At 46.1% G+C, this 19,156-nt stretch overlaps 1 protein-coding gene and 2 long non-coding RNA genes across 4 annotated transcripts in view; 1 reads left to right on the top strand and 2 right to left on the bottom strand.

Annotated features, from left to right (window-relative positions):
* The window catches only part of LOC135386084 (nephrin-like), a 288,664-nt gene that overhangs the window by 238,255 nt on the left and 31,253 nt on the right, over positions 1–19,156 (bottom strand). The gene's annotated exons all lie outside the window — the stretch shown is intronic.
* The window catches only part of LOC135386085 (uncharacterized), a 354,177-nt gene that overhangs the window by 107,049 nt on the left and 227,972 nt on the right, over positions 1–19,156 (top strand). The window lies entirely within an intron of this gene.
* On the bottom strand, positions 11,955–17,028 carry LOC135386086 (uncharacterized). The gene is made up of 3 exons (XR_010420592.1): positions 16,911–17,028; positions 12,621–12,763; positions 11,955–12,214 (listed from the first exon to the last, which is right to left on the bottom strand). It is a non-coding gene; the product is annotated as an uncharacterized LOC135386086 (long non-coding RNA).

The following is a 19,156-nucleotide window of genomic DNA, read 5'->3' on the forward strand; positions in this document are numbered from 1 at the left end:
GCTCACGCGCGCTGCACCTGCGTAATGCTATTTTGTGTCCGAAGTAACTTGAAAGTAACTCGTTCTTTTTTTTAAGTAACTCAGTAACTGCGAGTTACATTTCAGGCTGAAGAACTTCGTTATTAACTTAGTTACATTTTGCACACGGTAACTTAACTTGTAACTAGTTCTTTTTGACGGGTAACTTCTCAATCTATGGTTGGTACTATGGCGACGCAATACCGTAGATGGAATGAATATTCGTCTAAATGGATATCTTTAGAGAATCGATAAGCGCCCTCCGATGTAAACTCCGTATCGCTGTTAGTCAGTCAGAGCGCAGAGATGATACGTTTTGCGGGCCAACGACTCCATCAGCGTGAAAAGGAGCCCCTTTTCGAAACTGTTTATCGAAAACAATATGGCGACCCGACGACGCCCGACCACTGTTTCGGGAACCTCACGAATTACGTATGCAAGCGCTCAACGGTGAACGATGATTTACTCCGTATTTGCGAAGCACTTGGTATTTAAGGAAGAAAGAAAGAGGTAACGAGATGACGCAGCGGTCAAAGAAAACAGCTAAGCGGACGGAAAGCCACACTGACCCATTCAATTTCGCACACCGCTCATAGGTGCCGCCACCTCGGCCTATATAGGCGGAATCGTGACATTGAAGGGGCGTGCATTTCACTAAAACACTTCGAAAGGCGCTCCGTATCCGATTCGCGAGACGTATATTATCAAGACGTATCAAGACACATATTCGCAAGAATCAGGGTCGTGGTGAGCTTACGATTCTCTAAACGCCTGTAAAGACTTCCTGATTCTACGATAGCCTGCTTAAAGGCCTACATTCCACTGTCCATCTACGTGAGCGGTCAATGGAGCCTCTGATGTCATAATGCAAGATGCGTTCCGTCAGAACGTAATGGCACAGGTTGAGAATGAAATACCTTGCTTTGACGTGTCTTATTCAAAAGAGAGAGGAAGTCCCAGACAACTTAGTGGGGATGATGACCACCGATTGTCGCTAGGCGACCTAAAATTCAATAGAGAAGCACTCGCGACGTTCGCCTTCCCAGTGCATCCCCCTTGACGACGGGTGGACGACGAGGACGCAGCCAGGACGAATCTTTAATTGAATTCGGTCTCTTTCGCTTTATTGCGCAAGGTACATTAAGTTGGAACCAGCTGCTTTATTAATGCAGACTTCGAGAGAAAGAGGGCGGACTTAATTCTCCGCAGCCGCTGCCAAGTTGGAATATTTCAATGAAACGCGCAAATTGAGAGCTGCCGCGCGTGCTGTGACAAAAAAAGTTACTGGAAAGAAGAGCGAAGGCGGACAAAACGTTGGTCCGAACTCAAGTGCCGCGATCCAAATGAATCATCGCAAGTTAGGAGGGAGAGCTTTTATGTCCATGCGGATTATTTTTTAGACTTTTCTTCCACGCGGAGAGCGAAATGAAGCACTATAGAGGCTGTACGCCGCTTTCACATGTAGTTTTTGCCTTTGTTTATTTTTAGGTGCAGTTATTTTCTGTTACGTCTAAAAAAAAAAAAAAATAGTGTGAAAGCACGAATACTCGCTGCGCAGAGTCAGCGGGCAGTCCCAGCCCAGTTCCCTAAGTTGTTTTCACCTCGATTTCAGTACAGAACAGAACGTCAGTTCACATGCCAAAACTGTCCTATAGTATGCGGATTATAACGAGAATTCATTATATACGCCGGAAATGATAGTCATTTGATTATGTGGACTCTCACAAAATTGCTTGTCCCTGGCCACACGCGGCCCACGAACGCTCTGACCTCAAAGTTCTCTTCACCTTTCTGGATACCATTGGACTTCGATCCTTCTTGTGAAGAGGCTCATTATTTGATTCCCCGCATCATCACCAGCAATGGGGCAGAGTATCGCCCCTGACGATGAAACTCCTAAATTCATCCTCTCACAATAAAGTTGTTATATAGTTCTATAGCGAGAATTCGTAGTACCGGTTTTCCGGAGGCCATGACATTTTTTAATGTTGCAAAACCGCCAACGACAGTTGGCAACCTCAGCTCAAAATGTTTCGCGAGAGGAGGACATTGTCGGGCTTTCCTTCCACCCGAATGAACAAAATGGGACGTTACTAAACCTGCAGTACTCTAATGGACATCCACATGAGATAGCTTATCGTGTTGCAGAAGTTCCGCATTCTTCCGACACGCCCTTTATTTCCTAATTATTTCCTTTTCATTTATTTTATTTGTTTATTTTTTGTGGAATAGCAAGTCGACGTCCCGTTTGGCTGACCTTTCCTCCCTTTTTCTTCTTTGTTCTAATAAATATGCCCCCCCCCCCCCCACTGCCAACAGGTGCAATCTTAAAACGTCGTTTCCTGCTTACTATATGCTCCTATTTCTGCACCGTCTGTTCTGTCATTGAGTAGTCAGTACGTATCGCGCATCTTACACATCTCAGCCCAACTTGACGAGTTCGCTGTGTCATACCGATACATTATGCATTATATTGGCATTAGGCTACGGGGATTAACATGCAGGTAAGCAAGAGCACAAACGTCCTAGCGGGAAAGAAAGAACAGCGCGTAATGGACAGTCCGCTGGAAGAAAAAAAAGGGGCAAAACAAAGTGGAACACGTATAGCCTCTGCAGCAGAAGGACAGGGCTTCGTCGTGGGACTGATTAAGGGTGGGTGCTCATCGGAAAGAAATAGCTAAACAGTTTGTCGTGCAAGCAGCAAATAGGAGACGAAGTCAAAGGAAGGCGGAGAGCCCGCCGCCTGGATTACGAGGATTTCCCGATGGCAAGCAGCGATCTCTTTCATTTCCGGCTGCTATGTTTGTCTCGTTGCCAGCCTTCCGTCCTGCATCCTTCCGGCACGCGGCTGCTTCGATTAGCACGAAAACATTGGGAACATTCGTTGTCGGTGACTGGATGGATTTCAATATTCCTCCCTGCATCGTGCTATACCGATCACCCGCAGAAAGTCTGCATTCCGTCATGCTCAACGAGGTCCTTTCACGATTCATTTCTGCCTTGTGCATCGTTGGAGTGGAACCGCCTTCCCGGTGCCATTACCTCCATTACCGACGTCAAGCAATTTAAGGAGTGTTTATGCGACCGTTTCTCTGCATAGACATTTTTCATTCTACGTGTTGTACACTTCCGCTGTCATTGTTTGCTCTAATTGACCCAAACCTTTCTCTCTTTATTTTTTTTTTTTTTTTTTTACATCCACGTATCTGTGCAATTTTATCATGTTGACTTCATTTGTAGATAGTTTTGTATGCTACTTATATTAACGTCCTCTCATCAAATGTTAACCACTCCCCTCTGTATTGCTTCACGGTCCTGAAGGTAAATATATAAAATAAACAAATACTCACAATAACAGATGTCACACGACACATTGCGTGCTGAGGACATCAACCTATAGCGCTGCACAGTGACTCCTTCTCAGACGGCATATAGAGATCGGATTATTAAATCCAGTGGTGGCAATATCCGCCCTACCACCGTATACGTCCGTCCGTGGCTTTATCGGGCCACTTGACCTATCACGTGGCACTGTCACGTGAAACCACCGCGTGATCACCAGACTGTTTGCGGCACGCTGAACGCAAAATGATACACTGAAATTGTGTAAACGCCACAGTAACACTGCAGAACAAACAAACAGTAAACAAACAGGTAAACGATTTCACAAGCCATTAAAAAGCTTTGAATATATTTTTATTTATTTATTGGTGTCAGTGTGTTCTCTGAACATTGCGGTGAAACGGCAGTAACGGCCCTTCGAACTTGGGTTCTGTAGCAACCAAGGCTACTACAAAACATTAAGATCGAATGTCAGAGGAGCTTATCAATCTGTTTCTCATGAACGCAAAACACTGCGACTGCCGACGCAACCTGCACAGACTGCAGTCCACTGTAATATCCATAACCAGGGTCTTCCACAATTTTCCCACACCACCTAATTCACTCTCGATGACGCCTACACCACTTGTTTCCATAACTGCGTCCAATATTTCCTCTTTTAATTTACTCCCACAACAAAACATATCTCACCCGCGCCTATACAATAGGGCTGCCCTACATCTCACGAGAGCCCGTATTAATAAACGCCGTTCCTCATCCCCTTTTTAATAATGAACCCCCCAAAAGAGAAGCTAATAAAGCGGGGGATCATGGCCAAGCGCTCTGCGACTGTCCCAAAAGAATGGAAGCTGCGTGGATGAAACGCTGTTTTTTCGAGGAGCTCCAAGCAGCGAGTGTCTGTGGGACGAGCACGGACAAAAGCTTCAATGAAAGCGCTGCTGCCCCACTTCGCAGCTTCCCGCTCTGAAGCATCACGGGTCACTTGGGGTAGCTCATTCTCTGACTCGCAGAATAGGAAGGCCAACCCCCGGAAGGTCGCCATTACTTGGTTTCACTGCATCGCGGCCATTGTGCACCAACAGGTCTAATCATCGGAAGAGCTTCATCCTTTTCTGCTGCCGTTTGCGTCCATTTTAATTTCTGCCGTAGAACCTTCCTCCCTCTGGCTGTGGTTCCGTCGCATTCCATCAGGGGTCGTTGGGTGGAACGAGGATGCGTACAGGCACAACTATTCGTTGAATGCCACTGAATAAGCTGGCCACCAGGCTGGTCGCGGTAAGGCCGGTTATTTGTTGCTCATGCCGGCTGCCGGTTGAAAGGCAATACCGGCAGCGTTTTGGCGGTATTTTACCACAGATGGTATTTCGAGACCCACCGAAGGAATCTGGAACGAGATCAACTCCGCTGTGGCACTGGTAGTACTTTCCCTTGTTTCCAAGCCTTGCTTTCCATCTGGACCGTGACACCAAGGGTACAAACAGAACAGTTTGATTTTTTTCTCCACGCTGTTGAATGAATGCTTTCTCTTCCGATACGCTTCTCTTTAGCCCTCTCCTATTCGCTCTCTCTCTCCTATGTATTACACTCAATTTGCCTCGTCCACTCCCTTACTCTTCCTCCTCTCCCTCTTGGTATCGCTCACTATAGTCGTGTTCAACTTAAGGAGGAAAAGCAATCTAGCCCGTCAGCTCACAAAATATTAGTGCGCCGCAGATGGGATGGCTGGACACTGAGAGGTCACGCTCTCTCCCTGCGCCAGATAATGTAATCCCTCATACTCACTCTGCTTCCGTATTGGCTGTTAAGACTGGCCGCATGACACTACGCTGCAGCAGAAAGTGCACTCCCCTACTGATGGCGCATGGTGTCGCTGCAGTATTTCTCCTGGCGCGCTATTGCATCTCCTTATGTCCAACGGCGTATGTAGTTGACGGACTTGATGTCGTTTCCTTCTTAAGTTGAACACGGCTATAGGCCGGTATTTTTCATGGCGAAAGTGGCAACCCTAGCACCGAACACGAGGAAAGTAATGGAACAAGAAAAATAGACGAGCATGTAGCTAATTATCGAAAAATTATTAACTCAAAGCAATGAAGAACTATAAGGAAACTGTATTATACAAGGAAATATTACAAGAACATACGTATATGACCAGAAGAACAGTCTCTGTTCGGTTCGCTGGATTTTCTAACCTTCTGCAAATAGATGGAGCTCTCCAAGTGAGGAGATGAAGGTGCGGGAGTCATTTAGCACATCAAGGGTTCGCATTCGAAACTGTTTCGAGTTGCAAAGATATCGATCGCAGTAGTCTTCGTCTTCGTACGTTATAAATCCTCACATTACGGTGCAACGACGTAACGTGCTCACATATTGCTGACATATTGCAGTAGCATATGTGTGCATTAGGTAGGTAGCTATAAGTAATCGTGAATCGGACGAGCCTCGATCGGTGGGTGAAAACCCATGATCGATCGGTGCTACTTACATGCCGTTTCTTAATTCCAAAGGTGATATGTGCATGGACGCGCAGAAGGGTTTTAAAGAGGGACGCATACTTCATTAGTCTGTTGGCAGCTAATATAGTGCCACAGAGTAATGTTCTACGCGTTGACGAATGATCAATGACTAGCTATAGCGTGCATATGGTGTGTAGTTTGCGAAGTGTGGACAGCACCCACAACAACATTATTGGTCCAGGTATACGATATGAAGGTGCACATTATGCACTGATTCATAGTCATGCTTCTTATTGCTTATATACCTATATGGTATCACGTATAAATCAAATATGGAACCTTTACTTTTAGTGCAGAAGAAAGCATTGAGTATCATCTTGGGAATCTTACCATCTGAATCTATTATCTTTGCTTTTTCCTTGCTCTTTCCTCTATAAAGGTCACATGTATAAGCTCATTCGTAATATGGTTTCTTCCTCTTTAATTGAGGTTGATTATTGTGACAGAGCGTACGGGTCTAGATCCTCTAGTTTATCTATTAAATTGCCCCAGCCACGAACAAACTACGGAATCTTTTCATTTAAAATAATCTGCAGGAACTGGAATATGCTTCCATTAGAAATACGCCAATCTGCTACATCTTCTACCTTTAAAAGTATGACCTCTGAAATTCTATGTCCGGGTTGTTGGTTTTTCTACTTTTTGTGTGTATGTGTGTATTGACTTGTTAGTCACGGAATGTTTGTTGTTGTTTTATCTCTCTTTTTTATGTGTATTGATTATTAGTTTTTTACCTTAGTTGCACAGCTGAATTCGACTTTTCTTATTGTAAATATGTGTGTCAGTTTGCAGCTTAGTATGGAATAACTGGTAGGGACCGCATCACAGCCACGCCTCCCAGTCCTGTTGTAAAACTGTATATATTTCTATGTCAAACGAAAAAAAAAAAACGAAAGAAATATCTACCTACCTGCCAGAGTGAAAGTTATCGTTAACAGTCCTAACTACAAGCTTGCAGAGGAAATGACGCGCATGGGAATAATGCCAGTGTTTTTAATCTATATCGCGCGAGGGAAGCCCGAAGGGCCTTGCTATTGGTGCACAAATCAGAAGGTACATGGTAAAGGGATATCGTGATACCATAACCACCAAGTTATTTAGTTGTACACACCTCTCACGCGCGCCTCACACTGGGGGTGAACGGAAGATGCGTTCCCTGAAGATGCGCAATAAAATTTAAAAAAGGCGTTCCTTCACTATTTTTTATTTATTTATTTATTTATTTTTTGCGGACGATCTATCGAGCGGATTTTTGTTCTTTAAACGGCAACGGTGTCAGGGGACTGAAGGGAAACAGATGTCCTCATTGGGACAACCTCGCAGCTCTTATTATTAAATAGTTAATTGTTGAAGGTTAATTAACACATTGCCTTAGGAGTTTGCTGGTGCCCTTCAGCATACGCTATATTGTAATTGATTTCATCTCGGAAAAATTGATATACATATTTTCTAAACATCTGTTCACAGTTAGCTGGGACACGCTGTATAAGACTTCGGCATGATTTGCGGCTAACCGCGCACACCAGTCCCTTTGACACGTGGAGCACCCAGTTGAATTAAATCGATGCAGTGTATGACACCTGCACGAGGCACTCTGCGGAACAGAAGTGTTTCCCTGGGAAATGAATATTTGAAAACATAGCACTGAAGCATATGCACCTAGTCTAGTTGGCTCTTAGGGGCGCGTCGTCGCATAGAACCTCATGCATAATCCAGTGTGATGGAGTTGCCGTGCTACGCAAACAGGGCCCATGAGCCTAAACAAGCATGTGCTTTGACGGCGATTTCTGATCAATATGCAAATCAGTGGAGGATCGTACACGTTGATTGGATAGACGCGTGACAGTTTGTAGGCGCTTTGAAATAACGTCGACTGACTTCGACGGCAGATAGGAAACGGAGGTAAAAAAAGCAAGGCTGGTTTCGTCTGGTTGATTTGAAAGTTCGTGCATACACGCTTCCCCATTCGATGCATTTCAAAACAGTGATCGTGCAGACGTCTATTGAGGGACCACGCCTGTTAGTAATGCACTGCATGCGGGAGTGCACTGATTAACATTACCAATGTCATGTTTTAAACCTGTACTTATTTTCTGTCACGGACACCGCCCACGGGAGCACAGAACTTAATTTTCCCAAGCCATGGGAAAACGTAACATCTATGTCGAGGTAAGGAATTTTTATAACAAAAATCCCGTTACTATATGCGGGAACGAAGTTACACTATATACGGGAAGGTAACTGCGCCTATACTTTATCACCAATGTAAGTGACTAGCATGCGTACAACACTAGCGTGAGTGTAATAAGGCTGTTCCTACCTGTTCTGTGTTCGGGCTCGGTACGCTTCTGACTGCTATTAATTTTTCGCAACACCATCGCGGCATCGCACCGTCTGTTCCTGCCGGTTGCCCAAAGGGTAACGTGCATACATTCCCACTGCAAATTTGAAAACTTGCATTTAGTCCCGCTTTAAAGCAAGGTACCTTTTCACGACGTCATGACACGAAAGGGCACGGTACGGGAGGACCTTGATATCCCCAGATGCGAAAAGCCCGATCTCGAAATTCACGTTCTCGAAACAACGAAAATCGATGAGAATGCTCGATTGCTTCGTAAGATGAGAGGCCGTGTTTAAAAACACGATGTCACTATTTACCCACTGAAAATCACGGGTTTTCGATGTCGGTCCAAGTCGGTTTAGGGAATGGAAATCCCATTTTAGCAGCCGTTAAGCTTAGCAGGGCCGACACGACAGAGCACCACGTTGGTTTAGGTTAGTTCAAGCTCGGTGTTTGCAGTTTGCATTTTACAGCGGCAGCTGTTGTCGGGAAGTGCTCGAGAAAACCCTCCGCTCTTTTTAGTTATTATTATTCATTATTATCATTTCTATTTTTTATTGTTTTTATGTTTTTAGGGAATAGCAAGAATATCTTTCCTTTTCTTTTTTTTTTCTGCCAGTAACCCCCCCCCCGCCGCTTCTTCTCTGTCTCCTTCTGTCTTCTTCTTCTGTCTGTTGACTCTTGGTTTCGGTGGTGCAAACTAAGTTAAAATAATCTGAAGCTAATAAAAGAAAGCAGTTTTGACGTACTCAGAGATGGGTACGATGTTCCGGAAAGTGTCAGAATTTTTCCACGTTTCCTGTCCCACTTTTGTCCCGATTTTAGTACTATTCTTGTCCCGCTAATCCCAGCTCTACACATCACCACTCACTTCACAGGTCAAGTAGTTGTGCATGTACCAGAGTCATATATAAAACTGTCAACATCCACACACAAAAACTACCGCTGAAATTCGCGTTACACAATCGTAACCGTCCTGTATTTCCTTTTGTGTGTGTGTGTGTGTTCAGGTTAGCTTAAGTTCCCCGTTGGCAGTTTCTCACGTACGACTGCGTATTTTATAGTCAGACAACATTAATTTACAGTAGTTTATTTTGGAACGGGGATTTCGGTCACTTTATTTCGAGGTACAGCCACAGTACAGCGACCCCAGTTAACTGAGCGCTCGCTGGAAATGTAAACGCAGAAGCGCTCTATACAGCTTCCAGTGCCTGCTCAGGAATATCTACGAGCATAGTCACGGGAAAGTTAACTAGAAGGACCATAGGCCCGTACAAATACGAACGTAGACACGGGTCAGGGGAACGGGGCGTCGTATTTCACGCAAAGAAGGGCTAATAGCCGTCGCAATGCCTTCTATATATACACGCCGCAGCCGCGGCTGGCAGGCGATAAATCCCAGGTCGGAGCCATTACACCGACGCCACGCGCAACTTTATGGCGGGTTTTAAAAATGTTTACGAGTGCAACTGCGCAAGAAACAGCGCTGGTTAAGAGACGGCAGTGCAGCAAATGAGACAAGGGTTCCTGAGCTCTAGTTGTCGGACGCTAAACAAGTTCGTTCCTGCTGTAGCGGCCGTTAATCTAAAGCGGCACGTGTCAGGGCTCCTGAGAGAAACTTCTAACGAGCGCATGGCGAGAGAAGAACGGCGCGAGGTGGCAGGACGTTCATCAATGGCGCGCGTCGCAGCGCACCAATTGGTTCACACGATGCGCGCATTCGCTAACAAGCTCGCGATATTTCAGTATGGACGTCCTCTGTGAGGTCGAAAACGGCGAGCTCTTTCGCTAGCACCATCAATACCACTAGTATGGACGCGTTTTCCTTATCTTTCTCCCCAAAACAACGTGTCGCATAGGGAAAGAAATGCATATGTGTCTGCTAGTGCTGTTTGGAATGATAAGGCATTCCTGTGACTCAGTCAGCCTGGATCAATCTCAGTCGTCTTTCCTGAGCCATCATTTAAACGTGAATACCCCTTGTGAGCTCAGTCGCAGTATGAAGCAAAAAAAGAAAAAAGTGAAGCTAAGAGTAAGCTCTAGAAAAAGTAAGGGCAAGCCAGAGAGGCAGGGCCCACTTAGGTCTTTACAGCGGTAAACGGACAGAGTAGTCCAAATGAAGTCGATCCCTCCCTAAATATGAATGACGAACACGAAGGCACCCAACACATACTACATAGGTCTCCCAGCAGAAACCGAATCAGGACTCAACCACCCGACTGTATAGGGCAGCCGTCGTTCTCCATTGATCCCTCCAACACCGTGGCATGGCACGGCACGGCACCATGACATTGCGTACATTGCATTAATGTTGATAAACGCGAAAAAAAGACGGAGAACTTCTATGTTTGTCTTCACTAAATTGCGAGAACTTTTTTTTTCGTCCTGCGCGATACACGCAGCTTGACAAGATCATAAATTGACGTCACGTCCCGGAGGCGAAATTCCCCAATCAGTGCGATCGTTCTGTGTCAGTTCGGTGGCCGAAAACGGTTCCTCCCCCACGCACGAAAGACAGAAGAAGGTCGCTAGCGTGTGTGTAGGAGTAAGCCCTCTTTCCCGCAGCAAACAAAATCCTGCCGGTGCTGTCACAACGGAGCTCGGCGCACCATAGCGGGGCGGGAGAAGAGAGGATATCGTTCGCCGAATCGGAAGAGAAACCTGAAGATGAAACCCGAATAGTTAGCTTGGGGATCAGCACACGCGAGCGTGATGGACATGCTCTCCTTCGAATACCGATGGCGGATAACTCTTGTATTGTGCCGTACAGGTTGCCCAGATTCCGCTCAGGCGTGATGCCGCCGTATAGAGGGAGATAATCAGGTTGCGTTGCTGTATGGGAACTTCGTCGACGCTGTCTGTTGTCTTAGGTTACGGACCGTTGATGGGAGCTGGAAATTAGCCTGCGCGCGGGGACGCATTCAAGGCGTAGCGGCGGACCATTGATTTAGTCTAGTGTAGCAATGAATCGATGAGCCTGTAGTCTCCTGAACGGTCTTTTGTATTACGCGAGTATATTGAAGCATCGTTGCGAGTTATTTGGAAGTGGAACACTTTACCCCTTCACAACCTGTCGTCGAAATGTAGTTACACAGGTAACGGTGACGGCGTTTCCAGCTCTTTGACAAGCCCGCTCAACTGTGCGTTGGAGGTACCGTTTGGCCTGTAATTCTTTTAATGTAAAAATTGTCAGGACATGCTTCTTTTTCGCTTACCATTTTCTACATTTTCCAGTTAACAAGAGCTGCGCATTTAGAAAAAAAGTTTTCGTAGCTCTGTATGAATTATTAAAGTTAAAAAGCACAAATTTTCCTATTCAGTAAATTGCGCATGGAAGTGTCATGTAGTAAAAATTTAGGTCTACTTTCCTGGCGCGTCCTATACACCCAAACTTTACGTGTATTGCGTGCGTGTAAGTAAAAATGTGAAGCTTCCAAACAGAAGGCGTGCTAGCGCGAGGGAAGAAAATGAAAGAACATAAGTGTGAAGCTAACGGAAGCTCTCTGTCTCTCTTCCCGAGCGTCGTGTCGCGTGGGTGTTCAACTTTCTCGTGGCGAGCAATATATTCCGTGCCGCACAACCCTTTTTTTTTTTTTCTTAGACCTCGGCCTCGTCGTGACACTTGCTTGGTAGACATACATGACGTGTGAGTGACGAATCGACTTATCCACGGCCTCGTCTGTTTTGTTTATGTTTCCGTCGATAAGAGCGTGCGCAACCGCTGTCAACAGATGGCGCTCATTTCGAGACAATTTATTTAAACCGAAACTTTGGCAGCAGTGCTTCCCCGTCATTTTTTTTTTTTTTTTTTAAGGACGACGCCTCACAGCTGGCGAGATGTCAACAGAAGCGAAGGTGGTGGCAGCGAGGTACCTTACGAGGGACGACAGGAAACAGGGCGACAGGAACCCCATGGTTCACCGATGTTCCACCAATCCGTTATTGTGCCAAATCCTTTCCAGCCACCAGTCACCGGCTGCACTCAGTTATAGCTACCCTAAGACAGGGGAATTGAAGATTAGTGAAAGCCAAGTAGAACGTTTCCTGGGACATTGTCATGCACTAATGAAGTGTCAAATTCCCTCACTCATCGTCACTGCATCTGTTTGTTGTTGTTATTGGCTCAGTTGTTTCCGAAAGATAGCGCTTCACTGTTCCACGGCCCATCATTATTGGGATTATTACTCTTTTTATTACTATCTTTCATATCCGCCTGGAAGAAGCGGAAAATCTACCAGTCCCTCATATAAGGAATGCTGAGGGTTTCCGTGAAAAATGCAAAACACATGGAGAAGAACACATGGGAAACGGACCATGGTTCACCCTGCATCCTCTTTACCGCACACGAGCGTCATCTCCTCGAAATAATCTACTGGAAGAAAAAGAAAAGAAAATGTTCTCACGGTGCAGAAGTTTAGCCGCGTCTTATACGCTGAGCATTCGCAGGGCACCTGGCTGGGCACAGGGCTGGAGTGGCATACTGCGTAGATAGCAGGCGACACCATCGGCTACACTGTCGTCTGCTACGGGGTATCTTGTGGCAGAGCTGCAGGAGATTCCCCATGGTGGGGGAATAACAAAAGTCATGACGACGAGAGCTTACGCTCACGTGGCAGCATAAAGCTATGACCTTTTACGAATCTTTCGCTGGAGTACCCTGGGAAATGTCATTCGTGTCAAAACACGGTTAGTTTAACGTGGACGACGACGTCCCTATTCCAGCTTCTTATAATCGCGTACGCATTCCTCATATTTGCTAAACTGCGTTAGCTAATGTCTTCACGTTATTGACAGTAAACTCAATCCCTGCGAATGCCCCCTCTGTTGGGTCTTCGGCGCCGGTAATCATTTGCCATTAGCATTCAGTGCATCTGCGCGTTACGAGTGTGAGAGCATGCACTCAACCCACTGATGTGCACCCAATGTATGCATTCGTTTCAGTTGCCTCGTGACCTTTCAATAAACTTTCCAGACAGCATATTGACCACACACTGCTGTGTTCGTCAGGCTTGGTACGTTTGGAAACTGTTAACGATGCACTCCCGCGGTTGCAGGGCTCTTAACGGTATAGTTACAAAAGCGCCAGAAAATATGTTCGCGTGTCGCGTGTTGTGTCATGTGTACTTCGATTTAATGTGACCAAAGTGGTACGAAAAAATGCAGTACACGTGGACCGTTTTGCTGTGCATGATTTTGATGAAGAACAGTTACCACTACTACTACTCCGTCTCATACTAGTGCCTGGCGCCAGCATTACGTACTGACCGCCTTAACGACCTGAAACAAACAGAGGCGTGAACACCATCACCATGTTTACCAGCCCTTGGAGAGCAACTACAAGCGTGCAATGGCGTGCAAACACCGTCAGACTTAATTGTAACGCGTGAGCGCGGTGTATTCTCCTGGGTACGAGACTGCCGTCCGAGGTCTTGGACTCGGTTAAGTCACACACCACCTCACGACACAGTCTCGGTATGCTTGGTTGGGCGCTTCTCCCATCTACAGTCAGTCACTGCTTTGCACTCGCGCTCAAAACCGACTATGATGCATGTGCGCTGTGCCCTACTCACACAGCTATAGCGACCAACGCAGTCTGCGCAGGTCACATGCGTTTGCGTGCTACGGTAAGTCAAACTGCAGCGGTTGCGTCCAATTTGACAAAGACTTTACTTTGACAGTGGGGTAAAAATTGGCTGCAAACTCTTGCACTTCACTGTTGTGTTGCGCAGACAGCAGAACGTGTTTTTACAATGTGGGACAGCTAGACCCGTTTGTTTAACCTAATTATCATCGCACGTTGGAGTGAAAGGCATTTTTTTTTAATCTGTTCCAGCACGAACAGTCAAGTCTCCCCATGCAACACTCAGCGTTACTATTCCCATAATTACGGGCTTATACCTCTCCCAGCGACGTCGAGATTAGCTGTTGTGAGCCTCGTATGGCTGCGCCAGAGTCATATCTCCATAGAAGTTCACCGTGGCGTATATTATTCTTGATTCACCTTCCATTAGGCAAGCCCGCGTGTTATGCTTAACAGCAAATAAGCGTGGCTTTCATGGCAACCACACGTATCGCATGTTCACGGACAGGATTCCATGACGACATTCTCCCCTCCCCCCTTTTGTGTTCTATTATGTTTGTTGGTCCTGCGTTAAAAGAGAACCAGCTTTATTAACGAGAACTACAGTCATGATGAGCTATGTTGCTAAGAGAACACGATTTACAGCATTTATTGAGTAACAAACAAACGAAACTTAACCCTATATTTTGATTTTTTCATAATTATTCCCTGCGTCTATGGCGACCCTTGCGTGGATAGCAACACCCGGAGGAGACGAGACGAGACTACCTTTGACTGCGAAGTACGTACAGAGTGGCTGTGCGAAATTTCACAACCCGAGATAAAGAGGAGAAATGAACCACGAGAGCACATCCGGTTTCGGCTTCACAGTGACGTCAGAACTTGGAGGCGGAGCTCTGTTGACGTCACACGCGTGTGCGAACGATGTGTACGCGACTCAGGTTTGTCTTGAGTTATACACTATTTTAAAAAAATAGAGAGAGAAAATAGTTCTTTTACACAAAAGTGACTGCTATAACTGCGTTGTCCGCGTATGTGCCGTACAGTAGTTATTGCATAAAAGAAGAAAAAAAACTCGTTTCGCGTGCACACTGTACAGCTCCCATAAGCGAAAAGAGAACCATATACATTAAAGGGATATTAAACTGTGAAAGCGCAGTCCGCAACCGTGCAACGTGCGCACACCAAATGGATTTTGTGCAGCATAATAGGTTAAGGCACATTTGTCGTCAACAGAGTTAGCAGCCACTTGTGCAGTAAAAATAGGAGAATTATTCTTACAGTGTAGTAAAACATCGTTAAAAGTGTTTGCCTCGAATCTGAATGTCCGTTGCTACACACACACACACACACAAAAAAAAGAGAGAAACCGAAAGTACATCACCGTGACCTCACGAGGGTAGGATAGCCCTATAACGACCCGCCATAACCGAGGGGCTCATAATTTTATTGACAGACGATCTAAAAGTAAGGCGACGCCGGGAATTACGAGAGAGCAGCATTTCGTTTCTTTGTTGCTTTTGGGGTTCTGACTGTCGCTTGCAAACACGTACTGTAGCTTTAAACAACTGTTAGCTGTGGCTTTAAAACTGCAGCTTTCAAACAGTGTTCAAGCACTACCTGCAACCATCCAGGTAGAAGAAGAATAAAATTAACAACGATGCTTGGCCTTAGTGGTTAAATTAGAATGACGTTCACTTCCGTTTTGACGGCTCTATATTTAGCACCGTGAAAACACGTATGCGAACGGTCCGTTTGCCCATGCATCACGCCACTCGCGCATTGCTCAAGCATCTGACACGTGTAGGTGAGATTACTTTGTTAAACCATTCTTAAGAAGAATATAATATGCGCGTTGAAACGCGCATGCGGGAGTGTTAATTCAAAACATCGTGTATTATGGAAAGGCGAGCTCACTGCCTGCCTGGTAATTAGAAAAACACGGTAACCCGAAACAGCTCGTTCCAGAATTCCAATTAAGACATCTCATGACTTTTCACTGGGCCTCAGCTCCCTTGTTACGCTTCAGAAAATTATGGAAGCGCATACTGACTTTGAATTTTCTCATTTGGGATGAAGTAAGCGCGGGAGCCTCGCTGTCCGCCATCGAGCTTCGCGAACCATGCGTTAGCGATGCACGTACAACGAGTATAATTATGCACCTTTGTGCGCAGTGGCTACTGGCCGCATTAGCATTATGAAAGACACACACGAAGAAAAAGGTGTGATAATATTTCCACGTTTTGCGCACGGCGCACTGTCTGCGTGTAACTGAGTCGTGTGTTATGGAGTTCATCCACCAGCAGGCCTGCATATATACGCCATCGAGTTTGAGTCGTGTGTTCGTGTCGCCCCTCTGTGTGCCCAGACTCAGGTTTTTACATTAGGGGGTGTCTGAATGGCATTCCGCGTGAAGCGTTGCTTATATCCGTCTTGTTCCTGCCGATAATGGGAATGGGCGTTGAGACTAGTTTGAGGTGGATTAGACAGGAAGGAGTTCCAACGATTCACCCACACTGAGGAAACTAGGAAACACCTTCAAGTACTGCAGAGAAACCTTTCTCCAATCGTGTAGATCAGTGTCTAAGTTAAGAATCTTAATTTATTCCAAGCGAGGAGCCTTGCATGAGGCACGAGGTGCTATTGAGGCACATGTACCTGAGGCAGTCATGCTACCACATGCGAGACAAAGTTGTGTCTTCTGGAAAATACTGAACATCCTCCCCCCCCCCCTCGCATTTGTCAAATTTGTTACGCTACAAACCTGCAACACACACGGAAATTACGCCAAATATCGCAGCTGCCAAGGAGTGGAATGTGCACCGTGTCTGCAGAATTTATAGCTTTTCCTTCCTCGAGTTGTCGTAGCGTCGTAATAGGGGACTTTGCCATATGCTGTCGCCGTTTTCGGCACGTCATGAGAAACAGACTATACTACTAATTAATGCGATTAAGACAACAGTTCCTGACTTTTTTTACTTTTTTCCTAACCTTTATAACTTCCGCACTGACACTCCATGCACGTTTATGCCCGCAGCGTTTCCGTAATCCAGTGTTCAGCCCCCCTTCCACAATGACCCGTATGACGCGGAGGAGTGCTTCGCCCGCTCACCGCTCAGCGTCGCCTCTCTCGGAGAAGTTGGATTAGGCCGTCATGGGGGTGGGGGGTCCTTCCAATCGTATTCCACTGCCCGACGACAGCGCTTTGACAGAACGCTGACAACCGTGCGTCGTCGTCGTCGTCGTCCTGCTCGCACTTATTTTATGTCCCTCCATCCTTTCGTTCCATAAAAGTAAATCACGACAGGCAGTTTCTTCTTAGCAAAGTCCCATCAGTTCCACAATACCGGGCTGTCAGATTCTCCTCTCTGTCGCCAGGGAGGCGGAAGACGCACTTGTCACCGTGGAAGAGCCATTTCGGAAGTGATTTTCTTCCTTCCATCGTTGCTACAAGCCCCGCTCTCTGTTCTACCGTTTCCGCTACCCTTTTGCTCCCTAAACTCCTACACGACGACGAAGACAACGACGAACCTTCGTTTTCCTGCCATGCATTATGCACGTGGGGTCGTAGTCTGCAAGGCGCGTCGTACACCGTGTCTCACCGCAATGCCCACGAGTCGGAAGACTGTATCCGAGAACTCGATGCGACACTGCTGCTTATTATCCTCCCAGGGACAGTTCGTCGAACCGAAGAAGAATCAAGTCCGGATTATACGGACAACCCCCTCGGTCTCCATTAATCGCGTAAGAAACTGTATAAGCTGCACACGCGAGTTGGGAGGCGGAGACCTTAATTGCCGTGGGTTTCCTTGTCTTCCACTCTTCCCGTCTTTTTTTTTTTTTAAGCACACGGGAAACCTTCCAGTTCCGTTCTCGTTAGGGTGCTTTTTCTTCTGCATGTCTCTAGCCATTCTCGATGCCTCCTTAGTCTGTTGTAGAAGGAAACGACCTGCTTTCCTGTTTTCATTTCCTTTCTTCCCGTTTCCTCGTTGTCTAGAAACGGTCCCGCTTTCAAATACGCCGGAGAAAGAGCAAGATAGTTACACACAGTCCCTTGGGCATTCGTTCTTTTTCTGCGAGCATCGGAGGCACGGCGTATTATACGACTCGGAGAACTTTCTGATATCAAAACACAGCAAGACGCACTGCTTAACTGTTCGCCGAATTAGAAAGAATGAAGCACTCTGTCTACGTTCGTTCCCCCTTCGTACATGTGGTTCCTTCTCGTATAGACGTGAGCTCTATTGGGTTAGACTCTTCAGAAGCGACTCCCCAGGGTCATTGGGCGAATAGGAGAGGTATACACAGAAAATATACTCGATTCTAACAAAGTTACACGTGTTGCCAGATACATCGGCATGTGATCCTTATTCACCCCAGCGGAAGATATCACGTCACCCTTTTTTACATTTCGAAGCCGGTACGAGAGAATGTAGGTATAACGTCCTGATTTCTTAGCACGTGTAAATACGTTTATGCGTATACGTCAAGTGGGTATTGTCATTTAGGGAATGTACTCTGTTGCGGAGTACTTACGCTACACGCAATCTGTGTACTTCTCGAAACTTTGTGGCTGCTTGCTCGTGCCATTCACCACCAGGTGGAGATCCCGCATTTTCTCGTTCTTCAGACGGATTTTGAATCTATCGCGCTGTTTGATACTACTGTTCAGTCGTTTACACAGCATGTTATCGAGGCTCACCGAAAACGTGAAGCGACGCTACAGCGAAGGCCCACGATGACGCACCGTGGTGTCACACAACCTAACCAATAAATATTTCCCCTTAATCTGTGTAACGAGCATGCTCGCAACAACTATATTACTGCACCTCACAGGAATAGAGAAGCTATAGCGAGGTCTAAAAGTATTATACGATCGCAGCGTTGCGCTGGCCGCGAAATACATGAATGATACAAACGTGAGGAAGCAAGCGCGCCAAGAACAAAGCGTTGAGAAAGTGCGAGCATTAATTTACGTCCTATATGGTGGCTCTTTAATTATTCACTACCATAGCCGCACATAATCTAATGGACGAAGGGAAAAAAAAAGCCTGGAGTGAACACTGCTGTCAGCCTCTTAAATTATTTTGGGAACTTAGTGATATTCCGTATTCGCATTATGCCGCATTCTGGAACTTTTCCGATATGTCAGGAATTATATAGTCAATGACTCTTCGGGCTTCCAAATACGTAAGCGCGAAAACCTGAAGGAATGCAAACCTATGTGGAAACCTTTTCAATTGCTTCCCAAACACACACACACACACACACACACGTTCGGAACGGTTTGCTGTGTTTATTCGCTCTGTAATTTATGTCCATCCAACTATTTCATATTTGATGGTGCTGCCCAATGAT

This window comes from Ornithodoros turicata, chromosome 2, assembly GCF_037126465.1.
Source record: "Ornithodoros turicata isolate Travis chromosome 2, ASM3712646v1, whole genome shotgun sequence".
Lineage (NCBI taxonomy): Eukaryota > Metazoa > Arthropoda > Arachnida > Ixodida > Argasidae > Ornithodoros > Ornithodoros turicata.